General features: G+C 41.2%; 1 long non-coding RNA gene across 2 annotated transcripts in view; it reads right to left on the bottom strand.

The window, feature by feature from the left end:
• The window catches only part of LOC149152615 (uncharacterized), a 59,037-nt gene extending 37,924 nt beyond the window's left edge, over positions 1-21,113 (bottom strand). For both annotated transcript variants that reach the window (XR_016262521.1, XR_016262520.1), the window contains exon 1: positions 20,556-21,113. This is a non-coding gene — a long non-coding RNA (uncharacterized LOC149152615). The remainder of the gene's footprint in view (positions 1-20,555) is intronic.
• Between the last annotated feature and the right edge of the window lie 1,958 nt (positions 21,114-23,071).

Raw genomic sequence — 23,071 nt, 5'->3', positions numbered from 1 at the left:
ATGTTTAAGCTAAATTTTGAGTATCGGGGTTGACTATTTTCAGAATTTTAATTCTTTACTTCATATTTGAGCTTAGAAATTTTAATTTTTTTTAGTTATATTACTTAGGCTAGATCTAATACTAGTCTATCCTCTCTTTGATTTCTATACAGTCCAACTTCCTAGAGTGATGTTTTCCAAGCATTCACCAGGGAATGTGTAGAAACTTCAGAAATACAAGGCAAAAGGGATTTTGCTTGAGGGTCAAGATAAGACTCCATGCCCAATGGAGGAATTTAGGGCCTTTTCTTTTCTTTTCCAATCGTCTCTTTGAGTTTTTCCTTTAACTTCTGTTTACATGCAGCCTAGGACTTGTAGACCTTTACCTTTATAACTAAGTTTCCTTTTTCCTGTTTCAATGAGCTAATTTCTTCATCTTTTGCTACAAACAGATTTTGTTCTGTAGATCGACCATAAGAGATAACATAATCTCTAGATTGATTTGTTGTTTGTATGATATTCTCTACAGACCGTCCATTTAAAAGGGGCTCATTCCAAATTGGCTTGCATTCCATTTCTTTGATCTAACGATTTATTGCATTTGCTCAATTTTTTTAACTTAGGTCCTGTCATGCTAATAGTTTTTCTCAAGGTTTATCATTTGAATTTAGCATAAATGAGGTTTTGATTTGGTTTCCTTGCACATAGCTTTGCATCTAACCCTAAGCATAAATAAACTCAAGCAATTCAAAGTTCAAACATCTACTGAGTTTTCATGCCTGGAAATGAATGGCCAACATTACCACTTGCTCTCTGATCTGAGGTTATATGCTAACATTACACCATTGACAAGTGGAAAATCAATTTGAAAGGGGACAACGATCTAACTGTTGAGAGCTGTAATTTACACGTTGGTATAGAATTTTCAAGATTTGACTTTGCATTCTCATATTTCAATTTTTCATGGTATACTTGGCATAATGAACAGTATGATGTCTATCTAAAATCCACATATGAATGCCTAGGTGTCTTGATCTCAGGCAATGGACCATCATACACAATTATGTGTACTCTGGAAAAATCAAGAGCTATGTAAATTATGTAAGATATCACAAGGCAAAAATAAAAAAATAACATGAAAACTGCTTGCAAAATATAAAGCAGCCAAATTCAGTGGCATACCTATAAAAGTGAAGGCAGTCTCGGTGTAATGAATGACCACACAACTCTACTTGCTGCAACATGATTAGAGAAACTAAGCTCTAGGAATTTTCCAAAGGATAAACCCCATGCAGCATCCAGACATGACTACCTATCGGGTTGCTTCTAGAACTCAATCTTTCCTTTCACATTTTAAGCACCTATGCCACATTCATAATTTCCCTTCACTTTCATCGAGTAATGTCAACAGTAAAGGATACAGGAGATACAGAGTATGAGATGATGACATGGACACCATATCATCACAACAGGTGTACATCAACATCATGTACACTGGAACCACAGGGAGTACTTTACGACATTATATTTTGGTTTATCTAGCACATGTGAGGGGTGTCCCCCTTCTTGAGCCCATTTTTCAGACATGGGACTTGTATGATGTATTATTGAGCTAGTATGTCTTAATCACACATATGAACATTACTAGGCTCCACTTTCTCTCTCATCAAGTGCCTCTAGATGTTTCTAGAAGGGGAGCTTTGATTGTTTGTCCCACTTTTCATGCATGAGATCTCTTTGAGCTTCTAGAGGGCGCACTTTCTTGTTGATTTTTGTGTAGCTTGGGAGGTACTCCAAGCCCTAGTGTTCGAGGGTTGGAGGTCAAAGCGCCACAAGTAGACTTGTGGGCTTAGAACCCAAGCTTGGGGTTTTGCACCCATAGATGTTTGGGCCAAAACCGTGACAATTCTTCGACATGTGATGGATGAGGATGATAGCTCTTGGCGAGACGATTCTAACGCAATGAGAATCATCTGATTCTGAGTTGCCGTTGAGGAGTTATGAATTTTGGAAGTCTAATGTTGGGTTGGCACCATATGAGTTAAGGTCGGCTTAAGTTTAGAAAGCCTCCTTGACAGCTGGACAGCCCTAGAGTGAAGTTGGAAGGAGCCCCTCTTTTGGATATAAATAGAGGGTGATATGTCAGGTTATTACACATCCAAAGAGAGCAACATTAAGGCAGTGTTAAGAAGGAGGGACAACAACTCAGTGAAGAGGGAGATACCTCTGTTTTGCCACAGGAGAAGAGGACATAACAGCGTGAGGGCTTAGGGTTGGTTTGGGTGCCTCTTTGACTGCATGGAGGGCTGTCTCATGCCACAGCAAGGCCGAGTAAGGCAAGGTGTGAATGCAGGTGAAAGGAGAAGGGATTGGGCCTGTTTGAAGGTTCGATTGAGGGTGGACATTCCCAAATCTAGGCTGCCGCATACCTGTAGGTGGAGATCTAGGGCAGCCGCAATACTTGAAGGAAGACCGAGGCTTGTTTGGAGGCTAGGACAACAGAAAACTGCCTCGGCCTCTCAAGGAGGGATAGCCGCACTCAAGGGAAGTTGTTATGTGCTAGTTGACGTGGGTTATCATGCTAGAACAGGTCGTGGAGATCACAGACCTGTGAAGACTGTTGGAGAAGATGTAACTAGGTTCGGTCTTCATATATGTAATTTTGCTATTTGTACTTGTTCAAGAAAAGAGAATTTATTTTGACATTATTTGTCAACGAGTTGCTTGCTCATTGAAAATAGGTCAAGCACATTTTGAAGTGCTTCTAGGGAGTCAAAGTCAAAATGTAATTATGATGAGACCCTTTGAGGGCATGTTACATCATGTATGATGTCATACAAGGTCATGGGAACACCTCCAAGGCAAGTCAAATCCTATCTTAGCAGCAACAAAGACTACAAGCAGCAAATAATGAAGAAAAATGAATTTAAAAGCTGAACTGTCAAGTCGGCTTTAGGGACAGTCATGTCGGCTTGAAGGAGGAGGGACAAACCTCTATAAATAGAGGTTGTCTACTCCTTATTTGAAAACACCATCTTAGCTAAAGGGTTATAAGGACGAAGAAAAGAGGAGATAAAGGGTCTGAAAGGGCAGCGTAGCAAGGAGACCAAACAGCGAAGGAGGAGAGGGCTAATTCAGGCCTAGTTCAGGAATCCGAGAGCTGGAAGGAGGGCTGAGTTCCCTTGCTAGAGGGCCGAAGCTTTAGGGGCTGTTTGCGGACTGTTTGAGGGCAGAAAAGAGGTGAGGTATGACTATTTTGGAGGGCTTTTAGGGTGCCGCAGAGACCTGTGGTAGGCCGCAGGCCTAGCCACACCAAAACAGGGTTGTGTGGAGGCTTGAGAGGTTGTTATATGCCCAGGACAACAGCACATAGAAGCATCACCTTACCTTGACTAAGCCGTAGTTATTTGAAAGGTGTTTAGTGGGTTTATGAAGGGCTGTTGCAGCATGCACTTGCCCTAACCAGGGACAGCAGTACAGCAGTTTAGGGCAGAAGCATAAGAGACCTAATTCAGATGAGCAGTTGGGTCTACAAGGTCTCCTAAGGACAGCAAAGAAGGATCTCTTTATAGAGAAGAAGAGAAGCCCTAATATTCTAGGGTTTCCTAACCTAGAAGATAAAGTGCTGGAAGACAAAGTGCCAGAAGAAGTGCCAGAAGATGTGCCGGAAGTGACAGTGCAGAAAGAGGAAGGATTTGACTCATGCTTGGAGGATATCCAAGTCAAGGGTCTAGGGTTTGGCAGTTGTTCAAATAAGAAGCTTCAATAAGAGAAAACTTACAAAGGGTTTCCCTCTCAAGAGTGGAGAGGGTTTGTCCCTGGCAAAGAGCCAAATTTTGTGTTCTTGTTATTTTTTTTGGGTAGCAGTTTGATGAAGCACACACATATGCACTAATAAGAACAAGAAGAAGTATAAGTTAACTAAGAAAAAGTAAAAAGACTTCACAAATTGTTATCAAGTCTCAGAGAATCACCACATCACTACTTTGCCCTAGATTCTCTAACAAAGACTAGGCCGCAGACCTATGGTGGCTGTTTGGAGGGCTAAACAAACCAAATTTGGGTGCTCTAGGTGCCTATCAAGATAGCGAGTGGTAGAGGCTTGTAGATTTGAGAAGGCCGCAGTCTTTGGTGGAGGTTTTGATCTCAGATGGTAGGTTGTGTGGGCAGTAAGGATGCCCTAACCAGTGACCAAACTTCAGTCCATGAACAACATATGAATGGTATATTATTTCTCCAGTTTTACCATGTGTTGGGTCACAGTTTGTGACCAGTATTGGATCGGCTAGTTTGCAGCCCATGGGAGCCATTTGTTGGAGTTGCCTCGGGCATGAAGGAACTCCAACTAGGAGCAAATCGCACGGTTGATGGTGTCCTAGGAGAGGACAAGTTGTTGATGCCCAGATTTGTGCAATAGCTCCTCTATTGCAGAGCAAAGGGCAGAATGGTGGAGTCTATGGGCAGCCATGTGTAAGGGTCTTCCAAGTGTGGGGATGCCCTAACAAAGTGCAGATGCTACAACGTGGACTTGGTCTCTCGTGGACTGTTGGAGGGCAGCATGAGAGAAGACCAAGTGTGGACATGATTGGGCACTTATGGTCTGCTGGAGGACAGCATGATAGTGTCCAAGTTGGAGCCCGGTGAGAAACACCTTGATGGACAAAGGTGGTTGCAAGAGAGGCAGTGGTTGAGCTCAAGGGTCTGATCAACCAAGAGCAGTTTGTGGAGCTCGAGACTTGTGTGTGGAGAAGGACTTCTACAACAGATGATGGGCAGTCCTCCTAGCCCATGTTCATTGTGGGAGATGGACATCTTGCAGTGATAGGTGGCAACCCTCTGTGCCATATGTTGGTCTTCATCGGTGTAACGCAAGAAGACCATAGTGGGCTGAAGTCCCTGAGTAGTTGAGGAGCAACAGTGGGTAGATTGAGAGTTTTCACAAGTGGGGTTGTGAACAACTCGACAAGAGTCTTGATGTGTTGTGGCCTTGATGGATGAAGGCACAACTAGTGAACAGATTGGATAGCCAAAATTCAATGGTCAGATGGACTTGGAGCATTTATAGAGGCAAAAGATGCAGATTGGGAGCTGAAGGACCGAGAAGGTACAGGGTACGACCAAGATTAGATGAGAAAGCATGCAATAGCCAGATGGTTAGAGTATCTTGTTTAGGATAGATTGGTTGTCGATGGTCTGACACCAAGTCCCAGTTTTGTATCTTGTACTAGTCGATGTATGAAGGTCATTATCCCTGGTATGGGAGCCCTAGACTAGTGTATTATATGTTGTTTAATATAACGAAGTTGGATTATTGTACAAAATTGTAAAAAGTTGTCCATATTTTATGCATGTGTGATTTACTGTTGTTTATATTCCGTTGTGCAAAGTAGTATCGTTGAGATTCTTGGTTTGGTAGCGTCAGAGATTTTAAGACTCTATCCTAGACCCAAGATCATGGAAATTCAACATGGTATCAAAGCATATATAAACTACTTTGAGGGAAAGTGAATTAAAGTGTGCACAGCAAAGCAACTCAGAGGGAGTTGTGGGTGTCTGGATCATGGAGCAGAGGGTTCAGCTGAAGACATGGAGATGTGGTCTCGATAGACTACATGATGAGATGGGCTGGGAGTTCTGGTGGATCGGTGGTGAACCTGGTGCAATTTAGTGTGTCGTGTGGCGGTTTGTAGATCATGGACTTCCTATGTCTTGTCATGGATGGTTGGGACAGGTCAAGGGTTTCTTTGGCATGGACGAGATCAGGTTGATCGAGATGGCTTCATGTGATGGAATACAGGTTGGCAGGATAGAGTCTTCATCGGATCGTGATGTTGCATGTCCAAGATTGGTGGGATTTGCATGAGTGTTACTTGATCCAGGAGGATGACTGTTTGCAGGATTGAGCTAGTGGAGATCGTGTAGGCTTAGAGGGAGTCTAGCCTCAGAGGGAGCAGCCCCTATGGAGGTTTGGGATCTTCAGGTTCGGATGTGATGAGGCAGAGGCACTAACGAGATTGTCGGATTCATTTTACAAGGTATGCTATAGTGATGGATGCTAGATGGGCTAGTGTCGCCGGATGACGATGGTTACTTCCTAGTCTTGGAAGTACCTCCCTCACTAAGAGGGAGTGTTGATTTTTGTGTAGCTTGGGAGGTACTCCAAACCCTAGTGTTTGAGGGTTGGAGGTCAAAGCGCCACAAGTAGACTTGTGGGTTTAGAACCCAAGCCTGGAGTTTTGCACCCATAGATATTTGGGACAAAACTATGACGATTCTTTGACATGTGATGGATGAGGATGAAGCTCTCGGTGAGATGGTTCTAACGCAATGAGAATCATCAAATTCTGAGTTGTCATTGAGGAGTTATGAATTTTTTGTTAATTTTAGGTATGTTCTATGTTGAGAGCAAATTTACTTCAATTTTCCAGATTAGCAATCACATTTAGGATGATAGTAAAATGCAGATAGAACTTAAACATAAATCGCAAAAAACAAGCCAAGACAAGAGGACACGAGATGTGGCGCCATCCAAGGACAAACCCCAATGTAGGGAAACCCTTGATCAATTCTTCTTATGTTCTTCAATAGTTCAACAGATAGAGAGATAGTACATATACATCAGAAGTCAACACTTTGACTTGACAAGATAAGAGCAGAGATCTTCACCATGAAGATAACTGTTAAAATTGGACAACTAGGTCCAAACTCCATGTTCTGATGCTCAGATTAAGAGGCTAATATTTTGTTGGATTCCTCTTTCTGAGAGGTGTAAAATCCATATAAAAATAGTCTTAATCCGATGAGCAGAACTTATATTTTGAATTTATTATTCTTAATAAATTATATGTGCAAGGTCAGCCAGTTTTGTAATGTAGGCTCACATGCCCAACAGATGTGTCACACACCCTCATTGATGGATATATATACAGGAAAAGTTGGAGAGAATTTGAAGACAACTCAACTCACATCTTCCTCTCTTATCCCAAAGTACGAGCTACCAGGAGGGTTGTTGTGACACATGCTGGGCTGGCTGACCAAAGGAGACTTTGCTGGTTGAAGCATCCTGTTGACCGCCGAAACGAACACATTCATTTTTCTTGTTTCTGATTTGTCTTCTGTAAGATCTGCTTATATGTTCTATCTGCATTTTGCTTATCTACTTGTATGATTGCTGTGAGAAAAGTGAAATTGCTCTTAGCATAGAACATCTACAAAACTTTACATGGTATCAGAGCTGAGGTGAAGACAAACTCTATCTATAGCAATCATCATCGAAGAACAGGTATTCTTGAGGTGATCTCCTCTCCACGTCTGGGTTTTTGGAAGGAGAGAACCAACAGATACGCTGGCCCAAGGGTGATGCCCTAACCGCAGGAAGCCGCAGTCATATAAGGAAAAACCGCAGTAAGGTTAAAGGTTAACGTGTGTTCATATAAGAGACAACCGCAGTAAGGCTAACGTAGCTGCAGTCAAGCCGCAGTCATGTCTTACAAGGAGGTCTGGACGCAGTGCAAAAGGAGACCTGTAGCTGTCAAGAGGAGTACTAATACGCAGTTGAAGAAATAATGAAGCCGCATATAAGTAAACACAGGACATAAAGAACAGTTATGATACGTTGTTCATATATCCAATATTGCTTATGTTGTATACACAATATGGAACCACTTTATACGCTGGGAATGGTTATACATATATACGCTGGAATAATGAAGCCGCAGTCCATACAATATATACGCTGGAATAATGAAGCCGCAGTCCATACAATATATACGTTGGAATAATGAAGCCGCAGTCTATATATATATACGCACAGTTAATGAAGCCGCAATCTTTGGAATGAAGACGCAGTCCATACATATATACACACAGTTAATGAAGCCGCAGTGAAAACCTATGTGCAGTCACGGAGACAGTCATATGAACTCTGATACTTCTGATATTTTGAAGAACAGTTACATGATAAATGTCGGAACTCTATCCACTATAATAATCACACTATTAAGGGAATGAAGCAGTAGTGGAGCCGCAGTCTAGAACGCAGAAATCACACATGCTAGATCTCGCATGGAGAAGCTGGATCTGACTGCACCTCGGTTAGGGTATGAGGTGCATTCATGACCAGAACTCGAAGGTATGATGAGGACGCAGAATTGATCCATGAACTGGGCTAAATATTCTCTCGGCATACCTATGAATTAAAGGCACAAAACTCGGATGGATAAGGAGATGAAGATCTCGGATAAGGACACTGCAATGAGGTCTGAGCTATATAGATTCTCAACAGAGACCTAATCCTTATAATGAAAGTCTCTGCATTACATGAATAGATTGATATGACAATCTCAGCATAAAGATATCTCCGCTCTTTCAGAGATATTCCTGTATCAGTCTCGGCATATAATCTCATTGAAGAGAATTTCAATAATGACTGTGTCTACTGCAATCTGAGCAGTGACAATCAAATCAAGAGCTGCAGTCTCGGTATACTCCAAGGGAGCAGTGATGGATCTACTCTCTCGGATCAACGAAGGTCATTTTGAATATTATCTCTATTTCATATATATTACTGTCTCAGCATAACCAGATTAATGAAGTATGTTTCGGTGATGTCATTGATTCTTGGCATCCCTGAAAAAGGAGATATACCATATCAATAGTCTCCATTGTATTCAGATCTAGTGATCTCGACATGAATATGATCTCAGAAGCAGTCACAATGACAAGGATCACAAGAAGTAATAACATGATTATTACAATTTAAGTATAATGAAAGAAGCAGTACAGCGAAGTGTTGTCGTGGTCTTTATGGTGCAGAGATCCTAAGGGCAACCATAGCGTAACAATGATACACTAAAAGATATTGCGACAACAATGAAGTTCTTAGTGATGCAATGATGTTAGAGGAGCAGCAAGATGGTGATCTCAGCAGTGCTCAAGAAAGAGACTCATAATCCGCAGCTTCAGAAGGCCTGAATCCGCAGTCTGTTGACCCTATACGCATTCACAGTATAAGGAGGTCTGGAAGGACAGTGTTTCGGTTGCTATAAATAAAAGAAGCATGGTGACAGCACATTGATAAGGGTTGTTCCTTAGGACTGTTTCAAGGTTGATAAGTCACTGTCATCAGATCAGCATATGTTATTAGTTGCTGACTGTTTGAGGATCATAGGCCTATCTTGCTGCTGGGCTAGGCCGCAGGCCATAGCGAGCAGCATAGGTTGTTCTATCAGTCTTGGACTGCGTGGCCTACTGCAGACTTGAAGGCCTTCATTATTGATGAGAAGGATAACTGCTGAAGCAGTGTCTGTTAGTACAGCAAGAAGATCACAGTGTTCTGGAAATTATATTGAGTCAAGGTTTGACTATGTTCGACACAGTTTGATGAGCTTCCTATTGATGCCACCTGGATGAACATCAAATGAGTTCAAAGACTTTTGCAGAGAAGCTGGCATTAAGAGGGAGACTACCACTGCATATACTTCTGAGCAGAATGGTGTTGCTGAACGCAAAATAGGACTATTGTGGAAGCTGCCCGTGCCATGCTATGTGACCAGGGTCTTCCAAAGTTTCTGTGGGGAGAAGCTGCAAATACTGCTGTGTACATTCAAAACCGATGCCCTCATTCCGCTTTGGACTCCAAAACTCCCGAAGAGTTTTTCTCTGGTAAGAAACCTGATGTCTCACATTTTAGAATTTTTGGATGTCTTGTCTATTTTCATGTGCCGAAAGAAAAGAGAAGTAAGTTGGATGCTACTGGGAAGAAAGGAATGTTTGTGGGCTACAGTGAGACTTCTAAGGCATATAGAGTCTATGTACCTGGTCAAAGGGAAGTAGAGATAAGCCATGATGTCACTTTTGACGAAGATGCTTCCCTGAAGAAAGTAGTAGATCTTCCTAGATCTGAAGAAAACCATGAAGAAAGACCTGGAAATCTGGAAGAACCCAGGATGAGACTATGCCTGATGTTGAAGGGCCAATGGACCCTATTGATCCTTCCCCTTCTCTAGGAAAGAGGCCATCATGGCTCAGGGACACCCTCGAAGATGCTGAGGGTCATGCTGCCCCAAGGGGAACATTCCGAGAAAGCAAGAAGCCGTGTAGATACCAAGGGTATCTAGCTGCCATGAGTACTATTATACAATCTGAACCTGGATCTTTTGAGGAAGCCATCAAGCATCAAGTCTGGAAGGATGCTATGAGGCTATTATGAAGAATGATGTCTGGGATGTGGTCCCGAGACCGAAGGACAAATCTGTTGTCACCGCTAAATGGCTCTACAAGATTAAACATGGATCTGATGGGAGTGCTGAAGAGTTTAAGGCAAGATTTGTTGCCCGTGGCTTCTCTCAAAAGGAAGGAATTGACTATGACGATATATTTTCACCTGTGGCTCGATATACCACCATCCGATCCATCATAGCCCTTGCTGCTACGCAAGGATGGAGTCTTCATCAGATGGATGTCAAGACCGTTTTTTTTCTGCTGGTGCAATAAAGGAAGAAGTGTATGTAGAACAACCTCTGGGATTTGAAGTTCAAGATCAAGACACTTATGTCTGCAGGTTGAAGAAAGCCCTCTATGGGTTAAAGCAAGCACCCAGAGCTTGGTATGAGAGGATGGTTAGTTACTTGATGAAGCTGGGCTTCACTCGAAGCAATGCTGATCCAAACCTTTGCTTTAAGGTTGAGGAAGGAAAGCCTCTCATTCTAGTGCTGTATGTGGACGACCTCTTCCTGACAGGTGATGACCCTCTCATTCATCAATGTAAGAGGGAGCTTGCTGCTGAGTTCGAGATGAAAGACCTAGGACTGATGCACTATTTCCTAGGCCTGGAGGTCTGGCAGAGACCTGGAGAGATTCTCCTTTCTCAAGGAAAGTATATTGTGAAGCTTCTGGAAAGATTTGGGATGGTGGACTGTAAGTCCATGTCGACACCAATGGAACTCAACTTTAAGACGTTGAGTGGCAGCGCTGCAGGGCCTATCTTGGCCAATCCTACTGAGTATCGTCAACTCATAGGAGCTTTGATGTTCTTAGTGAACACCCGTCCGGACATATGTTTTGCAGTGAATACTTTGAGTCAACAGATGGTTGAGCCTCATCATTTTCACTGGGTTGGTGCCAAGAATCTTTTGAGATATCTTCGGGGCACGATAAACCATGGGCTGAGATACACTGCCGGGAGTGTGATACTCCGGGGATATACTGATGCCGAATGGGCTGGCAGTGTGGTGGATCGTAAGAGCACATCTGGATGCTGTTTCAATCTTGGTTCTGCTTCGATCTCATGGATGAGCAGGAAGCAGAAGTCGGTGGCTTTGAGCACCGCGGAGGCCGAATACATTGTTGTTAGTATGGCCTGTTGTGAAGCAGTTTGGTTGAGGAAGCTCTTTAGTGAGCTGTTCCAACATGTGCTAGATACCACTGTAATACTCTGTGATAATCAGAGTGGGATTCGTATGACTGAGAATCCTGTGTTCCACGACCGATCCAAGCATATTGATATCAGGTACCACTTTATCCGGGATATGGTATAGCGAGGCGCCGTAAGGCTCGATCATATAGGAATTGATGAGCAGGTCGCGGATACTCTCACTAAGCCCCTGGGGAAGGTCAAGTTCCTAACCTTCCGTGAGAGTCTTGGTGTCGTGGAAAGACCCTATGATATGGTCCTGTTGGACGATGAGCTCTGGGAGCTCTGGGGGGCTTTGGGGATAGCTTCTCGGAGCTATAAGCACTCATAATGCTTCTGCCCCACCCTTGTGATTATTGAGCTGGTTCGCCACTCATTTAATCTGTGCCCCGTATGCATCCTACCCATTGAGTTCAGGGCTCATGGGAAGTACCTCTCATTTGGCCAATGAGGTGTGGAAAAGCTAGAGACTATTAGCAAAGACTGATGGACGCATCAGAGATTGCCGTACTCTCTATCTAGGATGGCATGGTCCAACCACTTGATCTGGGATCAAGATTTGTGAGGTCTGGGACCTCTGGACTGATTATGTCAGTCGGGGAATGATGTCTTTGTGACTGACCCACTTCTGTTCTGAAATAAAGAAGCCAGCAAAGCAAGTTTCGGCGGGATGACTCACGATGTTAATTGCACTAATAGATGGAGTTCTCCCTAGTTGAGAGGGAGTGTTAAAATTGGACAACTAGGTCCAAACTCCATGTTCTGATGCTCAGATTAAGAGGCTAATATTTTGTTGGATTCCTCTTTCTGAGAGGTGTAAAATCCATATAAAAATAGTCTTAATCCGATGAGCAGAACTTATATTTTGAATTTATTATTCTTAATAAATTATATGTGCAAGGTCAGCCAGTTTTGTAATGTAGGCTCACATGCCCAACAGATGTGTCACACACCCTCATTGATGGATATATATACAGGAAAAGTTGGAGATAATTTGAAGACAACTCAACTCACATCTTCCTCTCTCATCCCAAAGTACGAGCTACCAGGAGGGTTGTTGTGACACATGCTGGGCTGGCTGACCAAAGGAGACTTTGCTGGTTGAAGCATCCTGTTGACCGCCGAAACGAACACATTCATTTTTCTTGTTTCTGATTTGTCTTCTGTAAGATCTGCTTATATGTTCTATCTGCATTTTGCTTATCTACTTGTATGATTGCTGTGAGAAAAGTGAAATTGCTCTTAGCATAGAACATCTACAAAACTTTACAATAACATAACGAGGTAGTTGATTTGAACTCAGGGGAAGGCATACTGCTTCAACTAATCCTCCAAGTTGACTCCATCACCATGATGCACCCATCACTATGCTGCACCTCATCATCATGCTGCACCTAACACTGTGCTGCACCCAATCACTGAGTTGCTCTAATCACTATGTTGCTCCCATCACTGAGCAGTACCTCATCATCATGTTGTACCCATCATCAACAAGCTATTGCAATGCATTGTGTCGCTGCTATGCATCCATGCCCATCATCATTGTGTTGCACCATGTTGTGCCATCATTACAATGTTGCACCATGTTGTGCCATCATGATGTCACCTATCACATCATTAAGTTGCACCACTGTTACTATGCTACACTTCATTATATCACCCAATATACTGCATATATGCTACAACTATTTATACTACCAGCCTTAGCTGCTTGCTATGGCTTACAGCCTAGCAGAGCAGCTAGGCTATAGTTGTAGACTCCTTCAACAAGTCCATGTAAAAAGCTTTGCCCTTAGTCCTTAATATAGAGACAGCTACTCCCAAACATGCCTAAGTCATGCCTTAGAACAACAGTCTTTACTATTGCTTCCAAGCTTCCTTTGTTGTGACTTAAGGCAGTATATATATCCTTGACTGTGGCATATCCTCACATTATGACTGTGTCCTTTTTGGAGCATCCATTGACAGCATACATATGCTTCTCCTTGCTAAGTATAGTGGACTCCTGTAGGACATGAAGAAGGGTCCTTAATCTGTGTTAGGGTTGTCCTCCTTCATGACTGTGTTAGGCCCTTTCGATGACTGCGTTAAGGTTAGGGTCATCCCATAACACCTAGGCCTTTGATCTGCAACCATGATTCTTCTAGGACTGTGGCTATAGTCCTCCCAATAGGATAGTGGATAGGGCTTGTACTCACAGCAGTTAGGGAACATAAAAACCCTCTTTAAACTGCGGCTTAGAACAGTTTGATAGGGCAGCGTCAAGGCTGTAATCTTTCCAACGTATGAGTGGAATAAAGCAAACAGATAGGACCTGAGTTTAACCTCCTTCTATGACTATGTAGAGCCTTCTTCATCACAACTTCTAGGGCATCTCCTATTAGGGCAATGTATCACCTAAGGCTGTTATGAAACCAGCTCAAGAAAAGATAGAAAAGATAGATCAACGCCTTATAATTCAGCCTCTTCGAGGGGGCAACCTCCTTTACATTACATAAATGAACAATTCTTGGATGATACAAATGAAAAGACCTCCTTTCTATATATAGGAGTCTAAGCCTCTAAGGGGTTATAACATAATCAGAGCCGACGTAACAATAATAATGTAAGGGCACAATAATAACAATAATGGGCTTCTATGGGGCACAATAGTAACAATATGGGCACTACATGGGTACATCAATATAATAAGTGGGTTATACTAATAATAATAAGGGGTTACACTAATAGTATAGGGGCCTAACATGCTCCTCTCCTTCTAAAAGCGTTGTCCTCAACGCTTGAGTAGTTCTTGATGCTTCTGTATAAAATTCTTGTCCTCCCATGTGGAATATTTAGCGGGTAAGTTCTTCCACTTGATGAGATACTCTGAAATTGATCGATTTCGTAGCTGTCAGCTTCTTGTTTCTGTGACTGCTCCAGGTTCCAATATGATTTTTCCTTCCTCTTCAATTTCTGGCAATATTGTTTGAATTGGGATCTTTTGCAACTTTTGAATAAGTGACCATACTTCTTCGTCCTTCTTCCATTCATCCCTTGCTTCGTTTATCCAATCTGGTTGGATAATATAAATAGCAAAAAACAATGCTTCCACATCCTCATCCTTGAAGAGTCTTCCCATTCGGTAAGGTCGCCATTTTTTAAGTGCATGTAGTATTGCCAACATTTCCTTCTCATAAATAGCTTGCTTGAGATGTAGCAGTAAAAATACCCAATCACCTACATCAAAACATTTTTCACTACGATGTTGATCTACCTGTTGTTTCGTTTGATTTTGCACCGAAGTGGCATTATCCTTTAAAAGGTGGAGAACTTGTTGTTGATGCTCGATGTGATTTTTCACTGCTTGAACCTTTTTCTTCTTGATATGTCCTTCTATCTCTAGAGTTTGAGGAGTGGTAATTTCTTCCAATCCTTTACAAGATATGGTCGGATTCATTTCTTGATGCTCGATGTGATCTTTCACTTCTTGAACATTTTTCTTCTTGATACGTCCTTCTATCTTGATAGTTTGAGGAGTGGTAATTTCGAACAATGAATTACAAGATATGGTTGGATTCATTTCTTCTTTCCCGATGTGATCTTTCACTTCTTGCACATTTTTCTTCTTGATATGTCCTTCTATCTTGAGAGTTTGAGGAGTGGTAATTCTTGCCAATGCTTTACAAGATATGGTTTGATTCATTTCTTCTTTCTCTGGGGTGGTGTCCTGGCGTATATCCTCTTCTTTTGATGTTTCTTGATCCTTTTCTTCCTCCTCTTCATATTCTGTGTAAAATAATTTCTTCTCAGCACACCTATGACCTTTAGTGCATTTGCTATCACAATTGTAACAAAGCCCTTTTTCTCTTTTTTCTTCCAATTGTTGTGGTGTAACCCTTGTAGGTTGTGGAAGGCTGGGAGAAACAACACTTCCATCTTTATAGTTGTGAGGGGTATGCTTCCTGGTTTCCATAATTTTGCTTTCCATTATGTCACCAAGCCCTTTTACTCTTTCCAATTGTTGTGGTGTTGCTCTAAAGAAGGTGTTGCTCTTTGTATCCTCATAATGTGCTATCATTTCCTCCGTGAAAATTGACCATGTAACAAGTTTTTTATGAGAGCAAAGCCCTTTATACCATAAAAATTGATCTGGTTCTAAATATGAAGATGCAATACATACCTTTTGTAACAGTTGTACACCATGTAGATCAAAATATTGCTCCATCTGAAGTATCCAATTTACCAGATCCTTGCCATCAAACTTCCTCATCTTGCTTTTTCTTGATTTTAGGACCTCGATCTTGAAACGACTGTAACTCTGTACTTGCGGATATTTAAGTTTTGAAATTGCTACCTGTATTAGCCCTCTGTGTCCTCTTTCCAATGCCACCAGTCTGATCCAAATTGGATTCTCCAAAAAAGAGTTATGCACAATCTCCCAAGATGACCTGATTATAGACCTTTCCAGAAGAGCGAACTTGTATGAAGTGCCACGTGTCAATTTTTCGACCTTTGACTCTGAAAAATATATACAAGAAAACTACAGTCTGTCCTCTTTCTGTACCTTCTTACGAAATTTCAATCCGATGCTCAGAGAGAAAGTTATGACGATTTTCCCCAGGTCACCTGTTTTGAATGTAATTCAGGAGTCTGCAAAAAGACCAACTTCCTCAGATCATATCTCCGCAAATATCGCGCGAAAAGTTCTGAAATTCGGACCCAAGGTTTAGCGTGATTTCTTCTCAAATGGGTATTTTTTGCGACTTCGGAAACGTTACAGAAAAAAAAAAAGTTATAGTGAAAATGCCACGATGACCTGTTTGGAGTAGCGAAACCCTAGAATCCAAAGCTCTGATACCAAATGTTATGAAACCAGCTCAAGAAAAGATAGAAAAGATAGATCAACGCCTTATAATTCAGCCTCTTCGAGGGGGCAACCTCCTTTACATTACATAAATGAACAATTCTTGGATGATACAAATGAAAAGACCTCCTTTCTATATATAAGAGTCTAAGGGGTTATAACATAATCAGAGCCGACGTAACAATAATAATGTAAGGGCACAATAATAACAATAGTGGGCTTCTATGGGGCACAATAGTAACAATATGGGCACTACATGGGTACATCAATATAATAAGTGGGTTATACTAATAATAATAAGGGGTTACACTAATAGTATAGGGGCCTAACAAAGGCACTCCCTCTAGATCTCATCTTCATCAAACCCAAAACAGAATGAAGAGAGATCGCAAGAGTAAGTGTGTGTCAAATGACTTAAAGTCCTCTTTTATTTATACTAAAACGTGGAGGATTAGTGGGGGCAATTTGGTTGTTGGCCAACCTTGACGAATTGTCCCATAACACAAATAAATTCATATCTCCATGAATACATGTTGGAATCGTATGATATTTAGATCAATCCTACACCTCTCGACGAGAGAAATCCAAGAAAAATATCAGTTTCCATAAATAAGATGACCCACATGGATTTTGGCCCTAGTTGCCAATTTTTGTGTAGCTTGGGAGGTACTCCAAGCCCTAGTGTTTGAGGGTTGGAGGTCAAAGAGCCACAAGTAGACTTGTGGGCTTAGAACCCAAGCCTAGGGTTTTTCACCCATAGATATTTGAGCCAAAACTGTGATGATTCTTCGACATGTGATGGATGAGGATGATAGCTCTCAGTGAGATGATTCTAACGCAATGAGAATCATCTGATTCTGAGTTGTCGTTGAGGAGTTATGAATTTTTGAAGTCTAATGTTGGGTTGGCAGTGGCACCATATGAGTTAAGGTCAGCTTAAGTTTAGTAAGCCTCCTTGACAGCTGGACAGCGCTAGAGTGACGTTGGAAGGAGCCCCTCTTTTGGATATAAATATAGGGTGATATGTGAGGTTATTACACATCCAAAGAGAGCAACATTAAGGCAACGTTAAGAAGGAGGGACAGCAACTCAGTGAAGAGGGAGATACCTTTGTTTTGCCGTAGGAGAAGAGGACAGAATAGCGTGAGGGATTAGGGCTAGTTTGGGTGCCTCTTTGATTGCATGGAGGGTTGTCTCATGCCACAGCAAGGCTGAGTAAGGCAACGTGTGAACGCAGGTGAAAGGAGAAGCGATTGGGCCTATTTGAAGGTTCGATTGAGGGTGGACAATCCCAAATCTATGCTATCGCAAACCTGTAGGTGGATATCTAGGGCAGCCGCAATACTTGAAGGAACACCAAGGCTTGTTTGGAGGCTAGGACAGTAGAAAAGTTCCTCGGCCTCTCAAGGAGGGACAGTCGCACTCAAGGGAAGTTGTTCTAGGCTAGTTGACGTGGGTTCTCATGCTAGAACGGGCCGAGGAGATCACAGACCTATGGAGACTAGGCCACAGACCTATGGTGGTTGTTTGGAGGGCTAAACAAGCCTAATATGGGTGTTGTAGTTTCCTATCAAGACAGCGAGTGGCAGAGGCTTGTAGATTTGAGGAGGCCGCAGTCTTTGGTGGAGGTTTTGATCTCAGATGGTAGGTTGTTGTGGGCTACAAGGATGCCCTAACTAGTGACCATACTTCAGTCCATGAACAACAGATGAAAGGTATGTTATTTCTCTAGTTTTGCCTTGTGTTGGGTCACAATTTGTGACCAGTATTGGATCGGTTAGTTTGCAGCCCATCGGAGCCATTTGTTGGAGTTGCCTCGGGCATGAAGGAACTCCAACTAGGAGCAGATCACACGGTTGATGGTGTCCTAGGAGAGGACAAGTTGTTGATGCCTAGATTTGTGCAATAGCTCCTCTATTGCAGAGCAAAGGGTGGAATGGTGGAGTTTGTGGGCAACCATGTGTAAGGATCTTCCAAGTGTGGGGATGCCCTAACTAAGTGCAGATGCTACAGTGTGGACTTGGTCTCTCGTGGACTGTTGGAGGGCAGCATGAGAGAAGACCAAGTGTGGACATGATTGGGCACTTATGGTCTGCTAGAGGACAACGTGATAGTGTCCAAGTTGGAGCCCGGTGAGCAACACCTTGATGGACAAAGGTGGTTGCAAGAGAGGTAGTTGTTGAGCTCAAGGGTCTGATCAACCAAGAGCAGTTTGTGGAGCCCGAGACATGTGTGTGGAGAAAGACTTCTACAACAGATGATGGGCAAACCTCCTAGCCCGTGTTCATTGTGGGAGATGGACATCTTGCAGTGATAGGTGGAAGCCCTCTGTGCCCTATGTTGGTCTTCATCGGTACAGCGCAGGAAGACCATAGTGGGCTGAAGTCGTTGAGGAGCAGCAGTGGGCAAATTGAGAGTTGTTCACAAGTGGAGCTGTGAACAACTCGACAGGAGTCTCGATGTGTTGTGGCCTTGATGGATGAAGGCACAACTAGTGAGCAGATTGGATAGCCGAGATTCAGTGGCCAAATGGACTTGGAGCATTGATAGAGGCAGGAGCTGCAAATCGGGAGTTGAAGGACCAAGCAGGTACAGGGTACGACCAAGATGAGTTGAGAGAGCATGCGACAGCCAGATGGTTAGAGTATCTTGTTGAGGACAGATTGGTTGCCGATGGACTGACACCATATTCTGTGCATACTAGTGGATGTATGAGGATCATTATACCTGGTACGGGAGCCCTAGACTGTTGTACAATATGAGGTTGTCCATATTCTGTGCATGTGTGATTTACTGTTGTTTATATTCCGTTGTGCAAAGTAGTATCATTGAGATTCTTGGTTTGGTAGCGCCAGAGATTTTAAGACTCTATCCTAGACCCAAGATCATGGAAATTCAACATTTCTCTCTCCTCTCTCTCCAATGTGGGAGACTATTTGTACACATTTATGAGCTCTTTAGTGGAGGCACTAATGCTTTGACCCTTTCTTGACCCTCACATGTGGGAAAGAACAAGGTTTGTTGGCCAAAAGGAGTAAGACACTCTTGTGTTTGACTATTTTGACCCTCAAGCGTGGGAAAGGGTTGGAGTGCACCACCTAACATCTAAGAGAGGGCCACACATGTGAGGAAGTTAGTTGGGAGTCAGTTATTTACCGCTTGTATTAAGCACACCATTTCATGATGGCACATGGTTTTGTAATGATGGCTTAGGAGGCCTCTCTTCCTATAATAGGATGGCACTCCTCTCATTTGTACATGGTTGGAAATGGAATAAAACTCTCATTTTCTCACTATTGGTATGAAATTTTTCTTGTCTCTTAAGCATTTAGTCCCAAGTTAGAAATAGAAAGGATTTTGGGCATGCACATTACATTGAAGGAAGGAGCTAGTGCAACATCAACAAATGCAAGTAAGATATGGAGTGTTCCTATGTTGTTTCATTGTGAAAATATTTAAGCTAAATTTTAAGTATCGGGGTTGACTATTTTCAGAATTTAATTCTTTACTTCAGGTTTGAGCTTAAAAATTTTAATTATTTTTAGTTGCATTACTTACGCTAGATCTAATTCTAGTCTAGCCGCTCTTTGATTTCTATACAATCCAGCTTCCTAGAGTGATGTTTTCCAAGCCTTCACCAGGGAATGTGTAGAAACTTCAGAAATACAAGGCAAAAGGACTTTTGCTTGAGGGTCAAGATAAGATTCCATGCCCAGTGGAGGCATTTAAGGCCTTTTCTTTTCTTTTCCAATCATCTCTTTGAGTTTTTCCTTTAACTTCTGTTTAATTGCAGCCTAGGACTTATGTATCTTTACCTTTAAAACTAAGTTTCCTTTTTCCTGTTTCAATGAGCTAATTTCTTCATCTTTTGTTACAAACAGATTTTGTTCTACAGGTCGACCATAAGAGATGGCATAATCTCTAGATTGATTTGTTGTTTGTATGATATTATCTACAGGTCGTCCATTTAAAAGGGGCCCATTCCAAATTGGCTTGCATTCCTTTTCTTTGATATAAGGATTTATTGCGTTTGCTCAATTTTTTTAACTTAGATCCTGTCATGCTAATAGTTTTTCTCAAGGTTTATCATTTGAATTTAGCATAAATGAGGTTTTGATTTGGTTTCATTGCACATAGCTTTGCATCTAACACTAAGTATAAATAAACTCAAGCACTTCAATGTTCAAACATCTAGTGAGTTTTCATGCCTGGAAATGAATGGCCAACGTTGCCACTTGCTCTCTAATCTGAGGTTTTATGCTAACATTGCACCATTGACAAGTGGAAAATCAATTTGTAAGGGGACAACGATCTAACCTTTCAAATGTATCCATACACCTCAGAGTTATCGAAGGTTGTAACTTTATCTTCATATGCAGACGACATGTTTTCTGCTCCGAATTGCAGCGAAAGCCTCCAAATCCAAATCAGGAGAAGAATATGAAATGGGTGGTCCAACGGACTAAGAATGAATTCCCACATATACACATATAACGAGAGATCAAAACAGTTACCCCACAGTATTGCCTGGGTTATTTCCCGGTAGTCATAACCTGTCTTAGTCGACCCCAATTACCTTGTTACGATTCCTTGAGACCGATTCCCCGGTTGTTACCGATTACGTTCTTGTTACCAATTCCTCCAAATCCAAATTAGGAGAAGGATATCTCAATCAAAGCTCGAAAATGAGCGAACCCAGATCTGATATAATAAATACACATGAAAAATCTAGTCCAATCCATAGCGCAGCAAGAATTGAATAGCATAAAAGGGTATGGGATCTGCGGCAAAATCATAAAGATTATGAGCAGAGAAAGAACGAACTGAGTCCCAAACCTGGAAAGGGAGAATGGTGGTCGGGAAAATAAATTTGAATAGGTCCATTTAGATTTTAGAGTAGCCGCCAAATTAGATTTTAATAGGTAGTAAAATCTTATGGAGAAATTGGTATAGTTGCTTAGGTTTTCAGTAAGTTTATTTTTATTTGAGCAAAAGGAGGTCATGTCACATAGAAGTGATATCTAATGATTTTGAAGATAAGTAATAATGTAGGCCTCTTAATAAGTAGTAAAATTTTATAGAGAAATTGCTATGGTCGATTAGGTTTTCATTAAGTTTATTTTTATTTGAGCAAAAGGAGGTCATGTCACATAGAAGTGATATCTAATGATTTTGAAGATAAGTAATAATGTAGGCCTCTTAATAAGTAGTAAAATTTTATAGAGAAATTGCTATGGTGGATTAGGTTTTCATTAAGTTTATTTTTATTTGAGAAAAAAGAGGTCATGTCACATAGAAGTGATATCTAATGATGTTGAAGATAAGTAATAAGATAAAAACTATGTGATGTTTCTTTAATATATGTAAGTATGTTCATATAAGGAGGGAGAATAAATGAGCTTTACACATGAGGGAAATATCTATTAATTTTTAAGGAAGTGAAAAATATGTTTAAATTTGTAAATAATGTTATTAATAAACTTAAATAAGTAGCTTATTATTTTTTAGGAAGTTCACTTGGAGCTTAAAAATACTTTATTAAAAGTTAGCCATAACTTAGAAGGCCTTCACATGTGTTGTTAAGAGAGACATGGGATAAATTTTGACTAAAGGAAATAAGGGGTACAATAAGATCAATGTATAGCACCTACTCAAATCACGAAAAATATACCCAAACTATCAAGATGACACACTTCTATGAGAAAAATTATGAAACACCATGGAACAACTTAGATTAAAACTTATAGCCAAAGCATTAAGAGTTAGAACAGAGTGTTTAAGTGAACACAATAAAAATAGTACACATTGGACATAATATCATATACACATGGATCATACATATCCAGCTAAATGTGGTAGCTAAAGGAAGCTCTTCCTACACCTAATGTCCTAGATGGCTAAGGCAAGGTGTGATCAAACCAATGATACATACATTAATTACATATAGATTTGTATACCTTAGATGGAAAATGACCAATGTGACAGGAATCGTAGGGGTTGAGATGATAATCTATTAATTTTAGTTAACAATGGTATGTTGTATGCTTAACACAATTACTTCAGTGTTCCTTAAGTATCCCAATAGCAATTTCAATTTAGATTTCCAATAGCAATCGCATTAGCCATTAATCACATTGATAGTAAAAGTAGATAGAACATAAAACAATATGCAGAAGAGAAGAGGACACCAGATTTGGCGAATGCCAAGGAAAAACCTCAATGTTGGGAAAACCCTTTGATCAATTCTTCTTATTATTATATCAAAATTTCAGTAGAGAGAGAGAGAGAGTACAAAAGTTAAATTGACTTGCCCAATTCAAAGTCAAAACAGTCCTATCAATTTATGCAGTCAAACTTCATCCATAACCAAAAAGTCAACATTGGTCAAATCAGCAATCAATCATCCTCAGTCAAAACTCAACCTGACCAGGAGGTCAAATTCAACCTAAAATAACTCGATCAAACTTGGTGAAAGGAGAGAGAAAATTGTTATAATTTTTCACGGTCAAACTGCAGTCAACCATGAAGTCAGTGATGGTCAAACTACCCATATTCCCTCAATTTTTATGCCCAAAAATGCGGCGTAAAGAGGCAGAAAAAGGAATGTGATGATGCTTCAACCCTATTGGAGAACAACCTCACAATGTAAAAGGAATTTAGCCATGACGTAACTTTAATAGTGCCCCACATTCACCCCTGGCTCACCACTCATGGCTAATTTAAGGTTATTTCAAGCATTTATGTGGATAATATCATTTTATTTTATCTTATGTATATTATTCTACATTGACACAATTGAGTTTAGCAGTTAAGGACTTAAGATTTAGGGGATT

This window comes from Pinus tabuliformis, chromosome 9, assembly GCF_031772625.1.
Source record: "Pinus tabuliformis cultivar Carrire ecotype Pingquan chromosome 9, CPIR1, whole genome shotgun sequence".
Classification (NCBI taxonomy): Eukaryota; Viridiplantae; Streptophyta; class Pinopsida; order Pinales; family Pinaceae; genus Pinus; species Pinus tabuliformis.
Note: the sequence above shows the minus strand (reverse complement) of the source record. Positions and strands in the feature narration are given on the sequence as shown.